At 48.3% G+C, this 14094-nt stretch overlaps 1 long non-coding RNA gene across 1 annotated transcript; it reads left to right on the plus strand.

Annotated features, from left to right (window-relative positions):
- The first annotated feature begins 3072 nt into the window (after positions 1-3072).
- Positions 3073-13892, plus strand: LOC115946039 (uncharacterized). The gene is made up of 5 exons (XR_004550134.1): positions 3073-3130; positions 9997-10206; positions 10737-10898; positions 12522-12631; positions 13711-13892. It is a non-coding gene; the product is annotated as an uncharacterized lncRNA (long non-coding RNA).
- Positions 13893-14094: the final 202 nt, after the last annotated feature.

Consider the following 14094-nt stretch of genomic DNA (forward strand, 5'->3'; position numbering starts at 1 on the left):
TGGAAGGGGGATTGGAATGAGATGAGCTTTAAGGTCCCTTCCAACACAGACTGATTCTACTCAGGGACACCAGCTGTGCCCATGTTTCTGTGCTCTCTGGGGACAGAACAGGTATAATGATAACGTTTGGATTCCTTTATGTGCTGACCCACACATGAGGTAGCAAGAGGGAAAATCTGGGGGTCCTGCCTGTATGGGCAAGGCTTGGGGGGCACTGGGCAGGCAGGGGCTCTGCTCAGAGCTGGGGTCTGCAGGATGAGGAGGGTTCCCATCAGCCTTAGAGCTGGTCCTCCTGATACTGAAGGAGAAAAGAAGCTTTGAGGACCTAAAACTGGATGGAATGAGGGGAATGATGTTTGGCAGCAGTCTGGCCACATTGCTTAGGAAAGAGCAAAGAGGTGTTGTGCTGCAGCAGCACTCTCTGCATGGGGATCTGGGGTCTTCAGCCCTTCCATAGGCCAGAGGCTGCTTCCCCAAAGCAGCATCACCATGAGCCCAATGCTAAGTAATGTCCTGGGGCTAATGATAGGATTCTTCCTTTATTTTCATTCCATACAAGATGGGATGGCCCATCTGAAATGAACCCCTGGAATTCACCAAACCCAAATGAATCAGCAGGAAGAAACGCAGCTCTGCATCTGTCATCCCTCTGACAGACACTCACTGCCTCTCCTTAGACTTGAGGAACAGCATTGGGCAAACACTCCATCAGAAACTGGCTCATATTCGTTCCCCTCCTAATCCTCCCGGAGCTGTTTCCCTGTTGCTAATCTCACCCAGAAGCCATTAAATCTTTCCTGGTTTGCAGGGCTGATGGTGAGTGAATGCATCAGGAGCCAAGCGGCAGCTGGGCCACAGGCTCTGTGTTATTTGTGTGCTCCACAGGAGGATTGTTCTGCTTTTAATGAGACTAATTAAAAAGAAACAAATATAATCAGTCAATCCCATTAATCTGTAATAGATTGAAGCACTCTGGTCCTTCCCAGAGCGTTAGGGACTGCCAGCTGGAATGCAAAGCCCTTCTGCTCACTGTTACGTAGAACAGCTCAGTGATGCTCTCATAGTGCCAGCCCTATGGCTTTGCCCAGTACCAGTCCATACTCAGCCATAGCTTGGGATCCCATGGGAGCAGGGCAGGGATCCCCCATCTCCATCCCACACTCATCCCTCAGCATCTTGTCGTGTTCCAGTTCCTTGGTGCATTGCTCTTGCAGCCAGGCTGTACTGGGCTGTGCACTGGTCCATGGCCTGGAAGGTGAGGACCAATCCCCCCTCCATGAGTCTCAACAGGAGCAGAGCAGGATGTGTGGATGCATTGCTAAAATTAACCTGTGCAATCTGCCTCCATAGGACACCACCAGCTACAGCGGAATCAAGTTCTCCTTCGGAATTACCATGGGATAATTGTCCTCATTTACTATTTAAAGATGGGGGGAAAAAAGCTCCTTCTTCCAGACAAGTGCAGCACAGAAATGTGCAGGAGTGGATGATGTCCCCAAACATATCATTAAAGCTTTAAATAAATGCATGATGACATCCCCTGCTCAGGAAGACTTCCTCTGTGTTTCAGATAGGACCCAGGCAGGTCACTGTCAAAGTCATCTTTTAATAACCAAAAGAGATTCCTTTTGTTTTTCTGGCCACGTAAGTTTCAATATTTGGGGATGTAATTTGGATCCTGTCACACGTTATTGATTTAAATATCATCTTCCTTAGAGGCGTCTTGTGCTTGCCAAAAGGTAAATGCCTCTGTCTGCTGCTTCTTGTCTTCTTTGCTCGGCTTGAAATGCTACAGACCTGAACCAGTCCCACCCTGCGGATTGTGTTTGTAAGAGGGAGATGAGATGAGCATTATCCCTTTCTCACTCTCCCATTAATTACAGGGATTAAATGCCAAGGCAGCTACACAGCATTATGAGGAATATAAAGATATGAATTGGAGGAGCCAAGTTGTGTCTGAACACATCGTGGTGTGGGTATGCTCAGCTCCAGCTCCGACTTCTTCCTCTTCACACACCGGAGCCAGTGGCAGCCGTTGTTTTCGGGGGACAGGGATGTGATGGGGACAGGGAGATCGTGGTGCATTGGAGAGAGGGGTTTGTTCCACTCGTGGAGATGCTCAATAAAGATGATTCCACTTTGTATCCCTGGTAAGGAGGGAGAAAACCACAAGGAGCAAGGGATGCATTAGTACAGGGCTGGAAATAGAGACAAAGCTGCAGCTTGGACCTTCCCAGGGGAACACCAGGATGATTCCAACTCTTCTGGAATTCATGTTTGGGTTCATGTCTGAGGTCTTTGCTGTTTCCTTGACCCTGTGATGCAGAGGGTTTGGCTGCTCCCACAGCCAGGGCTCAATGGGCTGTCCCTGTGTGTCTGTCTGCTTCCTCCCATGCTCCATGAGGCTTTGATTGCCAATCCTGGCTGGAGCCCCCCTGGAGCCGGCCACCTCACTGCCCTCCTCTCGCACTCCTTTCCACCCATAATGTGATGTGGAAGGTGCAGCTGCTTGCTTGGGCTCCTGCCTTACAGCAGATGCTCAATGGTTGTATCTGACCCAGGCTTTTGGCATGGGATAGCCCCAGATAGAGAACAGATGTTCTGGACTCTTCATACAGGACTCAGGGAGGTGGCCAAGACCCTCGTAGGGTTTCATCCCCCCCTTTCAGGGCCAGGTGCCCTCTCCCAGCCTGGCTGCTGGATCTGAAGCCCTTGGCTGGCAGCATCCAATGAGAATTCTGCCTGTGGAGCAGCAGATCTCCCCTTTGTCAGCTTCAAAGCATCCAGCAGTGCAGGCAGGGATGTGGGCAGGGGTGGCAATGGATGTGATGATGGGCAGGTTGATGGGTAGGGATGCAGACAGGGATGCAGACAGGGATGGGGGCAGGGGTGGCAATGGGTGTGATGATGGGCAGGTTGATGGGTAGGGGTGCAGGCAGGGGTGATGGGCAGCACATGGGCCGGGGGTGGAGTCTCACATAGTGGGCGTGGCCAGGATGGGCCAATCAGGGGGCAGTGCTGCCTATAAAAGCTCTGCCTGTGAGCAGTGGGTCATGGTCCTGATTGCTGTTTGTGGTCCTCAAGGTGTATATCCCAGCCTGACTGCAGCCTCCTGCCACTGAAATGATGGGTTTGTTTCCCAGGGAAGGTGATGCCTCATGTGGGGAGGTTGGTGGGGTCCTTTCTGCCTGAATCCCCCAGCCCTGGGGGGGTTTCCTTCACCCTGTTTGTGTGAAATCCCTCCCTGGTCCCTGCTGTGATGGTTCAGTGAGAGAAGCTTTTATTGTTGCTCTGGGCTGTTGCTCTTCCTCAGCTTGTAATTAAAAGAGAGATATTTGGGTTAAATGCTTAAATTAAGAACATGTTTTTGTTAGCTAACAACACAGAGAAAAGCCCTAGAGAACCTGATAGAGCAATCAATGCCTCTCCACTTGCATTGGAGATGTTTGAGAGAGGAAGCCTGTTCACTCCAGAGCATGTTTTTGCTACAAAAATGCAATTATAGGGTATAAAAGGAAGCCTTTAGAAGCATGCAAAGTGGAAATGGGTTCTGAAGCTGCAGGACAGGGAAGGCAGAAGGTGAGATGTGCCCCATCCAACCCACAGGCAGCTCCCATCAGCCCAGGGCTTTGGTTTTCTCCTCCCATCTACCTCACCTGGCTGCTTTTCAAGGCTCATCCTCTTGGCCTCAGCAGGCTCAGCTGCTCTGGGCTCAGGGGGCTGGGTGGTTCCTATCCTACTTGGCAATGAGTTCTTGCAGTGCTAAGCACAAACAAGATGAAACCACCTTCAGGGTCCAAGAGAGCGGCTGGTGTGTGCTGGGGCTGTCTCCTAACCCTAACCCTTGCCTGGTGCATGGGGTCTGAGAAGCCTCCATCTGCCCTCATCTGGAGCCTGGCTGATGGACATCAACCCTTGGAGCCCACACCAGGTCTGTAACAAGCAAGGTGATGGTGACCTGCACAGGGCCCAGGGCATGGGCAGGGTTGCTTGTTCTTGCTGCTGCCTGTACATCCCCTGCAGCGCAGTGACATGGGGCTGTTTGTCTTGGATGTGCTGGGATGGACTGGAAAACAGCACTGACCTCTTGAGCAACATTGAGGGGGGGTTTGGCCTTGTGGGCATTGGCTCCGCTTGCATTGAGTTTATGGGATCTGATTTCCAAGATAGTAAAAGCAAAGCAATCCTCTCCTCGCTGCTGCCTTTGCCAAGGAGGAAGGGGACGGAACGTCTGTGTCGTTGAGGTTAAATAACAGCAAATGATGTTCCGTGTGTGCAGGCGCTGCCGGGCTGCGTGTGTGCATTCCTTAATCAGGGCTTAGTTTGTTGGATTACTTTTATTGGCAGTTAACTGTGTCATGATCTCGGTGGAACATCTGGTCCATGATTTGAAAGGAATATTCTCAACCCTTGCTGAGTGCAATTATTTTTGGATACAAGTGGAAGCTTTAGAGCCATTAAGAAGATAAAATGCAGATTGTTTCAGAGGGTGGTTGGGTTTTTTCCCTTATTTTAATGGCTTTCAAAGAGAGGAACTTTGATTATTTGTTGTCTATTGTTAGCAATGGAAACCGAGCAGAAGGGCTGGGGAAAGGCACAGATGTTCCCTGTGCTGTTGGCTGGGACAGGCACCCAAACCCAAGCAGAGGGTTTGAACCTCCCTCCATAACATTTCCCAAGTCTTGGAATAGCTCATCTGCCCACCAGGTTCTTGGTAAAACCACAGAGGGCCCGTGTGGGATTCCTGAGGGAATCATTTAAAAGCCTGTCACTGGATGGGATGAGGCTTGTTTACAAAACAGAGGAACTATAAAGGGCTTTGTGCTCTCTTCTGTGGATGGGAAAATCACAGATGGATCCCAAACCTCTGACTCCCTGCCTAGCACCGGCTCACACAGCCCACAAACAGTCAGTCAGTCTCTGGGTTTTGGGCAGGGATTGCGACTGGAACACTCTCATCCTCAGGAATACAGCCCCAAAACCACATTGAATTATCAGTGGATAACAAGTTCTATCTCAGGAGTGAAATGTGGTTTGTGTATTAGGGCCGTCCATAGACGAGGCTGACTCCTCCTTGTCTGCAAGAGGAGTACGGTCCTGGCTGCTGTTTGCTATTACGACTGCAGGCAGACAGGCTGTGAAATTATGGCTGGTTTTAGTAGGAAGATAAAGTGAAACTGTTAAGCTGGGTAAGGATGGATGCTTTTAGTTTATCCCAGGGATATAGTGTTATAGGCAAGACCATGGGTTTGGGAAGGAGCTTGGATGGCGTTGGAAGTGCCAAGGGATCAGTCTTGGGGTGAAGGAGAGACTTTGGCTTTGTGTGTTTTCAAGTGAAAAGGGGGAGAGGGAGGAAAGTGATGGAGGAGGTGGCAGCTCCTCAACCCCTCCCTGGAAGCTTGAGAATAGAAGGAGTGAAACCAGCCACAACCTCATGGTTTTGGGCTCTTTTCCTGTGGTCCATTGGTGGGGGCATCTCTGCCAAGGCAATGGTTGTGTCACAGCAAGGTCATGTAAGGACCTCCAGAACGCTTCAGCCCTCAGCTGTGGTTGTGGAGGCAGGATGGGGAGCAGAGCTGAGGACCTCAAACTTCAGTCTGAAGTCAACCATGCACTTGTTTGGGTTGCAGCTTAGTGATGGGTTTTAAAAGGAAAGCCTGTGCTTAATAACAGCAATAATAGTAGTAGTGATAATAGTAGTAATCATAGAAACAATAGTAATAACAATAATGGTAGTAATAACAACAACAATAAAACAGTAACAATAATAATAAAACCCCAGTGTTTCATTCCAGAACCTGTATCTCCCTTTATGTTTTTAAAACACCCTTGTGTTTCAAAGCTGCAAGGGAAAGAAAAGGAAAGGGAGAGAGCTCCTCAGCCCCAAACTGGTTTTCAGTATTGCTTATACTGAGAGGAGGGGGAAAGCCCTTTCAACTTCAATCCCAATGAAAGTCTTCATTGAGAAGCATCAGTAGATTGGGATGCTGAACAGCAAACAGCAGAGCAGCAATCTGTTGCTTCCCACTAGGTAAGGATGCTGTATTGCACATTGTCAGCTGGTGGGGAAGGTCCTTCCTCTTCCCAGGCCCCATCCCTTGCTCAGCTTTTCCTGAGGTTCTCTTTTCTCCCCTTTTTGTGTTGGTTTTCCCCCATCTAACCATGTCAATCTGCTCACTGGGGTCACCTTAACCCTGGCTCTGTGGCTGGCTGCTGGGAATGGGCTGTTTGGCAATAACTCTTCAGGGCAAGCTCTTGGTGGACAAACCATTGGGCAATAAAAGCAATGATTTTGGAGCTTGGTGCTCCTGGAGGGATCTGTGCCACAGGAATCTGTTCAATAGCTTATTCTGCAATAAATACAATATAAATACAAGCATCAGAACAAATGGAGGAGCCGTGAGGGACCTCAAGAGGACAACAGCTCATTCCTAATGCTGCCAGAATAGATGTGGCTGCAGGATCAGGGTGACTGACCCCAGGATTGATTGCCTGCAGGCTCCTTGCCATCAAATCAGCTTGAACTAGTTGAATCTCAGCTGCTTGTCAGCTTTGCCTCCTGTTTTCCCACTTTATTGGAAGTCAACAGGAAAGTTGTAGGGTTTACTTTCTTTATTCCATAGGATGTAAACTAAGGACAATCAGTGATTCTCCTGCACTGAGCTGGAAGGAGCATGTGTCTGTCCTCAGCACAACCAGGTGTTTAGAGCAGATTAAGGTGGAGTTATGGCACTGGGACTTGTAGCTTCAAATGGCTCTGTATAAAATGCCTCCAGCATTTTAAACGTGGGCTCTTGAGCCACAAGAATGATCTCTGACTTCATCTGCTTTAGGGGTCAGTTACAGTTGGTTCATCCCTGCACTGGGGAGGATGCAGAAGACTCACTGTCTTGCTGGAGAGCCAGCAAAGAGAACAGGATGAATGCAGAAGTACCTGGGCTGTTACAACTGCTCTGGAGGTGCTGCTGGTTAATCCTTGATTCCTACATGGTGTATTTAGCTGGGATTTGGGACAATATTAATCACCTTCAGCTATGCCTATTGCTGCTTCTGCACTGCGTCCCACCTGGATAACAGGGTCTGAGAAGGTCAATTCTATCTTAGGAATTCCAAGAATGGAAAGCATCTTTTACCTTGTTTCCCTCTGTATTTTCAGGCCTCTGTGGCCCATGGGAAAGGGTACAGGTAGAGTTCTCCACCCAAGCACAGTGTACTTGATGGAGAAAGCCTTGGAAAGAGGTGATGCCAATTTTGGCACAAGTTCCTGCAACAGAAATAGGTATTTCTGAGCATACACTTAAACCTTAGTAAATGATATCTCAAGTTAGGCTATTTATTAAGGTGTCACAGGGGAATTTCAGGTTAGCTGTGTACCTCACCACAGGAGATAGGCTGGAAATAACAGCGACTTGGAAAGAACATGGATTTGAGTCTTAGGGCTTGTGGTGAAAGTCAAAGCGCAATGAATTATTCCACTTAACAATTGATGTTCACACATGGATTCAGCAGGAGCCAGAGTGTTTCTATTGCATCATGTTTTCCCAGTGATCTACTGGGTGTAACACAATAGTTCATGTGCAGGTTTTGTGCTTGTTCTTGGGGCTTTCATTTCTGCCTTTGTTGCTCATCCAGTGGTAAATGCCACTGAAATGGACTTGTTCATCTGCTGTGTGCTATAACTGCAGAGGGACTATTTCTTCCTGCCTTAAGTAATGAGTCTTCTGCATGTTGGGAAGCAAAAGGCTGTGGAGAACGATGGGCAGATCATCACTGCTGGGTGAGGAACCTCCCCGTTACATGGGTGCTGCTCTCACACTAACATTACCTCCCCATGCTCTTTCCTGTGCTCCGAAGTCACTCAACAAAGTGGGATTCTTTGGTTCCTCTTTCCCTTCCACCATCTCTCTGCCCCCATGAGAGGTGTTTTAGGTCACCTTGATGCTTGGTGGGGCCGGCTGGAATTTAGCACCATTCCTGTAGCACACAGTGGTGTAGAGGTCAGTGAAACCTCAGCAGATCAATGCATGATCCTCCTGGCCTGAGTGTGAAACTCTTTTACTGCGTTTCTTAGTGCAGGGGTCCTGGGCTCAGCTGATTTTCTGCCTTTCAGTACCAACAGCTATGGCTCTGAAGGGGAATTTAGCAAGATATAAAGAAGTCTGCCAGACACAGGAAGATTTTCCTCCTCCTCCCAGTCTTGTATTTAATCTAAAATAAGGAATTATTAATGCCAGGGTCTCTTTAGAATACGAACAAATCACATACTGAGAAAGAAGGAGCTGTGAGATGAGCGGATAACCATTTTATCTGTCTCTGCTGCTAATACCCACGCAGAAACACTTGAAGTACTGAGCTGTAGAGAAAGAGTTGAACTGTATTTAAACTAACATCCATTGTAACCAGCAGAATCATGTGGATTTAGCAGCAGAAAACCTTGAATTTGGCCTTGTCCTTTCTGTTTTGCAGTGGAGCATTTGGTCATTGTGTTTAAGTCATGTGCTAGGGATGCTGATCCACGTGGGATGCAGGAGCACAGTCAGAAGCTGTGTATTGATGTGATGTGACTTATTCTTGGGGTGGGAATTGTGGTTGTGCAGCAGCTTTGGCTTTGCTAAGCTTGATCTCTGACGACACAGAAAGGGTTCTTTTTGGGTAGGTTCAGAGGCTGATCGCAAGCCTCATGGGGACTGCAGCTCAGGTCTCCTGCCATACCAGTGTGAGTTGATGGTGTTGACATGGGTGAGCTGTGGCTCCTGGGCTGCTGTCATCCTCAGCATCACCTGTGGCCCACATTGGTGTCCATCTGGTCTCTCCATGGACCAGCTCCTGTCCCAGCCCAGTGGTGGTACCAGTTGGCTGTAAGCATTTTAAAGAGCTAACCCAGCTTGTTTCCTCAGAGATGAGTTAGAGAGGAAACCAGCTGATGTGCAAAGATGCTTTGAATAGCTGGAAGTGATGACCTTATCTGATGTATCTGGAAGGAGGTGGAAGTGATGACCTTATCTAGCAGATCTGGGAGTTACAAGAGGTGTTTTTTCTCCTCCTGCACCCTGGCACTGTGTTGCATTGGCTGGATGGGGCCTCTCACACTTTCCAAACCAACATTTTCAGTGCTTTTTCACTGCACAGAACATGAACATTGAGTTCATGCACCCAAAGCGAGTGCACAACCTGTGCACTCCTTTCCTCTGTTAGTTGTGCAGGACATCCAGAGGAAAACTGTTAAGTGTCTGTTGACAGGAAGAGGTTGACAATGACTGCATATTTACTCCACACTCAATTGCTGCCCATCTCCCCACCACTTTATTTCAATGCAAAGAACAAAGAACTATGTGCAGTGATTGCAGCTATTGCTGCATTATGTAGTGATTCATGACATGCAGATTACAGGGCAATAATTATAGCTGGGGCTGCTGTCATTTACTAGCTCCCTAAGCACCAGGACCTCTAAGTGCTGGGTTTTTTGCTCATGTGGCAATGTAGCTTTAGCTGGAAGCACAGTGAAGTGGGGGAACCACAAATGTAATATCTCCTTGAAAATAAGGTGACAATTGACTTTCTTTGGACTGAGCTTCTCCCATTGTATTCTGGATGTTATTCTGAGAGCTGGCACAGGCTCCGAGGGGCATTAGCAATGCAGAAGTAGCACTGGGTTTGGCCACATCCACACTGTGGGTTAGAAGCATGTTGGTATTTGGGTGATGGTGGAGAGGAAGGGTGGAGTGAGAGGCTTCATCTTTGCTCACCATGGGATCTCACATCAGCAGTTATGTTTTCTTATTGAATACTCAAAAGTTGTAGTGCAGAAAGGTGCATAAAGAAATACCTCTTTATGCTTATCCAAGGGGAATCTGGGCCTGAGGCTTGGCATGGCCAGCAAGGGAATGGCTACTTGGGCAGTGGAGATGGGAACTGGCTGGGAGGGTTACTTGTCAAGACCTGAGAACTGGCTCTGTGGTGCTGCTGAGATGGATTTCTAATTATAGCTAATTACAGGGTCGATGCTCTCTGGATTTGGTCTGAAACGAGTCAAAGGATTTCCTGTTGCTCAGCACTTTACAGACACGGAGCCAGAGGCACCAAGATGGACTCGTTCTCTGAAGCATCCAGCTGGGCAAACACTCACTTTCCCCTTTCCTTCCTGTGCATGAGCCTCAGTGGAGGAGAACACCCAACTGCATCCTTGCTCTGTGGTTTTGGATGATGGTAACACTGTGTTATAGTGAACAGAGGTCCCTAAACCAGGTGAAATGGTTGGGGTTAGTGAAGCTGAGGGAGGAGCAGTGCCTTGGCAACACTAAGCCCTGGGCTCCTGCAGTCCCCTTGCTGCTGTGTTGCTGACAGCACTTTGCAGCAGACACTTAGGAAAGCTCTATCACAGATACACTTGCTGGATTATGGGAGCCAAAGTATCTTAATTGTATTCCCTGCAATGGGACGTGGTGCATGAAGCAGTTCAGTAGCTCCACAGTGCTTTTAAAGTCAAATATTGCTATGAACTGGATTTTATTCTAAGTCATTGAATTCATACTTTAAAGCTCATTTTAATGTCCCCTAGCTGGAGCTGATGCCAAGCATTTCAGTCTTACCAAAAGTAAACTGGGAGCACAAATGTACATTAAAATTGACTTTAAAGTTATGTCAGTGTTAACACTGTAAGTGTATTATGTGACTCTAGGTCCACTCAATGCTTTTCATAGGATGCTGTGAGAGTTGTTGGTTATGTTTCTTTTCAGATGTTCACAGGAAATTCCATGGAGAGAAAACTCAGCTTTGGGAAAAGCCCAGAGGAAAACCAATAAACAAGAAGGAGCAGATTCCCCCCTGGAAGCCTTCCTGGCAGGGTGCATTTCAGTGGGGTGGGAGGATGCTCACCATGATTGCTGGGGCCTCTGGAGGTAAGGATGTGGTCCCAGATGGGTGGCATTTGCTGACATTGATGGTCCCCAATGTTTCTCTTCCTCAACCCATTTTCTGAGTGTTTTCTAAGAAAGCTCTGGGAAAGAAAATGGGGTTAATATTGTGAGGATAGGGAAGGAATTAAAGAGCAACCTTCATGGGAATGGTGCTGGCAGCAAGGATGGATGGAGCTGGGCTGGCCCTTGGCTGTGGGCAGAGGCTGGTGTGTCATACATTGCAAATAGCTCTAAATTATCCAACCTCCATCCCTGCTCAGTACTGGATGAAACATTGGCTTGTGATGGAGAGCAGCTCATAGCAGGTGCCTTAATGCCTGCTTCTGATCTTAAAATCAATGAGTCCCAAAACTGCTACCCAAGCTGAGAAAGCCAGCCTTGTAGCTGGCATTTACTGCCTAAAGATGTACTGGAGCATGTTTAAGCCCAAACTCTGCATTATCAGACCTTTGGAGATTGCTCCTAGCTTCTTTCCTCTGTTAAATATAGCTCAGCTCTGCTGCCTTTCACAGGAATAAAACTTGTTATTACTTCTAGGAATCATCCATTAAGTATGTTTAAAATGCTGCTCAGCCACGTGTCTGCACTGTTGTGTAATCCACAGAGCATTCCCTGCGCACCATGATCATTTCTTGGCTGGTTTATGTAGGAAATAACCTTCACTGCTTCACCACTTTGTATGTCTTTTAACAAACCTCAATATGTGTCAGGTTCTCTTACCTCAAGCTATGGAGTTTTGCCCTTGGCTGGAAGCATGGAATGGAGTGGACATGGACAAGGTGGTCCAGGTCAGAGAGAGGGAGATGGTCTCACCTAGTGCTTTCTCTGGCTGGAGGTGCTGTCTGATGGTGATGCATGGCACAGGTCCCTTTGGCTGGGTGATGCTGGTGGGATTGGGATGCACGTGGAGGCTGGATTTAAGCGCAGAAAGGGCAGGATAGGGAGAGCAGCTCAGCATTCCCACTGGGGGAAGGATGCTTCCTGAAGGAAGAATCACATGTATCCAGTGCTAAATGCCATATGACTCAAGGAAAGAAATAATCACACCTCTTTATTACAAAGATTTATCTTGCTGTGTCGGGGCCTGACAACCGCCACCAGATGCTCATCTTCTCAGTTGCTTTATTGGATTCTGGGACATCCTCATAATTGCCATAAGTGGGAGATGATTCCCCAGCATCTGGCGTGTGTTAATACTGATCCAGAGTGCTTATCAATCCACTTAAGGAAAGCGAGTACGTGCTTGGTGTGCAGGGAGAGACAGCCTGGCAAAGTCTAAAGCATCATCATTTGATCCTATTTTCTCCTTTGAATTGCTGCTGAATGACTGAGTCCTTGCTGCTGGACCCTGCTGCAGTCTGAACAGTGAGGATGCATTGCCCAGATGTCATCCCCATTGCTGGTGATGGGTGGGAAAGTGCTGCTCTGTTTTCTCCCCCCCCCCCCCCCGAATGTACTTCAGGGGCTGCTGAAACACTGTTTATCTCCTCAGCTCATTGGAAGTGAATTTAGTAGTTAAGACCCAACAGGAATCTTCCACTAAATTAAAACTACTTTTGTTTCCACTTTTGGGTTAGTTTCAAAGCATCTCTTGCTCTCTTTGAGGCTGCAGATACCCCAGAGCACAGCTGCTTGGACACCATTCAGCTCAGCATCTTTTAACAGAGAAGGGAGCACTGCTTGGAGGTCTATGGAGGCAGCAAAGTCTCAGGCAGGTGGGTTTCCTGTCAGCTCAGAGTGAGGAAAAGGAGGAATAAAACTGGGCTAAAAGCAGATACTTCAAGAATTGCTCCAAAGCTGCTGTTTTCATTCCAGGTAGGAATAAAACCACAGGGTTTAGGCAGCTTTTAGTTCTCCATTTCCTTCCTCTGGGGAGCCTGAATGAGAGTTCATGCTGGCAAACTCCATCATCCAGGCAGACTTTTGGAGGTTTTAGAGGGAGACAATAGCACAAAAGGGCCTGTTTGAACACAGGAATTCAGTATTTCCCCACATTGCTCCTGGTTGAGGAATGCTGCTGGGTTTGGAATTGTATGTGAGTTCAGGGAAGAGGCATTCTTCAGCTTGCAGCGCTCCAGCGCTGTCTAGACTTCATAATGCAATGGTGTGCACTGCCCTGCCTTGAACCTCTGCCATGGAGCCTATAAATGGAAGCTGAGGAGCCTTTGCTCTGCCAAAGCCTCAGTGGCTCTAATGAGACCCCAGTTCCTGTCCAGTTTGGCAGTTTGTCCCACTGAGATTGCAGCAGGTGGGAGCAACGCTTATTTCCTAAACCCACATCCCTCTGCAAGCAAAAAGCCCCCCCTGACTTCCTGTAGTGGGGTGACCGCATCTCCCTCCAGGCTAATGGAGATGCTTGGGCATAGGGATGGATGCTCCTGCATGGGGAGCCTGCAGACCATCACTGCAGAGGTGAGTTTGGATCAGCACATCACTCTCGATGGCTCAAAGCCATCCCATTGAGCACAGCACTGCCCATGCGAGGTCACAGCCACCAAAAGCAATCTGGTTTTCAACTGTGTCTGTCCTCTGTTGGCTCTGCAGAGTTGTTTTGGGTCACCACTGGCATTAGGATGAGTTTCCTTCTCCACCCTCCTTTCTCCTCTTTCTGGGATCAGGTTTCTTACAGCTAAGCATGCTCTTATCTCTGTATGTCCCACTGAAGGCTGAAGCAGGGCTTGGTCACCTCTGGTTTTCCTAAACCCAGCCCAAGTCAGGAGCATCTTCCTGGAGGGAGAGGTTTTCCCTAAGCCTGTGGTTTGAATAACTCTTTGCAGCTTTGCTCCTCTCCCAGGCACACGAGGAGTGGGAAGGATGTCTCTGACCACTGGATGCTGCCTCCTGCAAAGACCATGGCAGCGTGTGGCCATCAGCACACAGCAGACTCCACTGCTGCCTTTGCTCCAGCACCAAATCAAAGCCTCCTCACTTGGGGATGACCTTTCCATGTGCAAAAATGTCCTGTTTTACCACCAAAGGAGGTAATTAAATGTTAGTGTTGAACGATGGGGATGTGGGACTGAGGCAGGAAAGGATCCAGCCTCTTCCAAGTGCCAATGCCAAGTGCAGACATAGGTATCTGGTGCAGCTCTTCACTAAACTCACCTGCCAGGCTGTCTTGCTGCAAGAGAAGCATCACTGCTCCTCTTAGCAGGACATTAGGATCAGACTTGTTGCA

Source organism: Melopsittacus undulatus, chromosome 11 (genome assembly GCF_012275295.1).
Source record: "Melopsittacus undulatus isolate bMelUnd1 chromosome 11, bMelUnd1.mat.Z, whole genome shotgun sequence".
Lineage (NCBI taxonomy): Eukaryota > Metazoa > Chordata > Aves > Psittaciformes > Psittaculidae > Melopsittacus > Melopsittacus undulatus.